A 2,169-nucleotide genomic window follows, 5' to 3' on the forward strand; every position below is an offset into this window, starting at 1 on the left:
GTAATGGAACAGCCTAGAGTTCAACACTGATAGTGAACTATTAATTTGATGAACTGCTTCAGTGTTGTTAGGCCCTACTTGATAATTGTTTCAGATCAAGCCGCTATTAATAAATATGTTTCGCACAAATAATTATTTATTGTTTGAAAGAATCATTTAATGTAGGTACTGGGCTTGTTTTCTGTATTGATTCTCGGGTTATTGTAGTTATATGCATCAATTTTTATAGAACTTTTGCTGTGGTGAGGTGATATTGTGATAGATATAACTTGTAATAAATTGATGATTTGTGTTAAAAGACTTTTCAGAGAAGATATTGTTGTGTTCCCTCGATTATTATGCATTTTCAAGTTTTATAAGTCCTAAGGATTCGATTGCTGAATCCGATTAACTAAATTGATCAATCGAGATGTGATAATCGAAGCTTTATAAATCGTTAGTAACATAACGAGACTTCAAACTTAGATCCGTTAGAAATTATTTGTTTTGAGGATTTCTACAGCATTCTCCAAGACTGTCTCAATACCACTTGAGATACTGTATTCTTATTGAAGGCTCTCGATATATACTGCGATATATCTTACTGTTTATTCATTGCCGTTTTCACTATGTTTACATCAGTAGTTTTCAATTGATCTTGATCGATGAATAATTGTTCGATAAAAATTGTGAAAGAAGTATCTTTTTGGCCAAAATTTCAGTGTGATATTCTCCTTCACTAATTACACTATTCTTTCTCCTTTATTTTCTTGTCCATTTCTGTCCTTCTCTTCTGGCTTTTTTAATTATCTTCTTTTTCTTCTATTGAATTCGCGCTAGTTTGTCTTTCTCTCCTTTAATATTTTTCTTATTGTCGAGTATCATTAATGATCTTCAATCTATGGCTTCCGATTTTTAGAAACTGATATTGCTATAGCAGACTGTTATTGATGTTTTTGACTGCTATTGATAGTACATTTTTCAATTACAGCATCATTTCTTATACAAAAGCTACTAGTTTTTTGAATTTTCTACCTTAATCCTTCAATGAATTCATCTTTTTGGAGTGATATTTGAATCATACTACAAGTTGGAGATTTTGGAAGGTCCTTTTTCCTAATCTATGCACTCCCCACAAATTATACATCCCCCAAATAATGTCAACAAAAAATGATGATTTGTGATATTTTGATTATATTTATTTGACGATAACCTATTGATTTTTTGATCCTTGTAGACTATATTTATCATCATATTGAATTGATCATTTTTGAATGATGAAAATATTAGGATAGATATTAATTATTTATAAAAATCATTGATACTCTTGAAGATGATGATAATGATGGGTCAATATAACTTTCATGTCATACCAGCTTTCAATGACTATTATGACTGTTGGAATATTGTTATTCCAAAATTTATGTATATAATATAAATCAATTTAAACTATATTGTAGTTTCTCTCCAATACATAGAGCATATCAATATATTATTTTGGAACAGGACTCTCTCCAGTTAATCTATTGTTTTTTGAATGATTTTATAGACAAAGTGAGGTGAATGAATCACAAGATAATATTGAAAAACTTACAAATTCTCCGCGAATCTCCTATCCAATCCACCTCGACGATCCAAACTAGTTTGCTATCACTGATAACAGATGTTCAGTTGGTGATAAGATGAAAATCGGTTGAAAAATCTCACCAACACTTTTCCAGCTGCTGATAACTGTCTGCAACGTTTCTATAGAACACACATCAACCTGTCACAACTTGACTGGTGAACTTACAACTTTGCGATCAAAACTTCGCGCATCGCGAAAAGTTTCTTGAGAGATAAGGTCGCGCGCAAATCTAGAGGCGGTCGCGAGCAGACTGCCAATTATTGGTGGAAACAAGTCTCTCCAGTCTCCGGAGGGAGTCGTCACAAAGGAGAGGAAGCTCACGTGATACACAGGAGATGTGTATCATGGGGACTGGGTGGTGTGTATCATATGGGGTGGATGTGTATCATATAGGTTACTAGTGTATCAAGTGGGTTACTAGTGTATGAAAAGGTTTATTCGTGTATGTAAAGGTTTCTTACAATTTTTCGAGAATATGTTTTCTGGATTTGATGGAGTTCGAAATTATCGTTCACGAGTCATTTATTTGTTATTGATTGTCGTTTACTTTTGTCATGTTATTT

The 2,169-nt window shown here is 32.6% G+C and overlaps 1 protein-coding gene across 1 annotated transcript in view; it reads right to left on the reverse strand.

Annotated features, from left to right (window-relative positions):
• LOC111052032 (BMP-binding endothelial regulator protein) overlaps positions 1–1,852 on the reverse strand; it is a gene marked incomplete in the record, with an annotated part of 177,178 nt that extends 175,326 nt beyond the window's left edge. The window contains 1 exon segment of the mRNA XM_039436094.1: positions 1,574–1,852.
• Positions 1,853–2,169: the final 317 nt, after the last annotated feature.

Source organism: Nilaparvata lugens, chromosome 10 (assembly GCF_014356525.2).
Source record: "Nilaparvata lugens isolate BPH chromosome 10, ASM1435652v1, whole genome shotgun sequence".
Classification (NCBI taxonomy): Eukaryota; Metazoa; Arthropoda; class Insecta; order Hemiptera; family Delphacidae; genus Nilaparvata; species Nilaparvata lugens.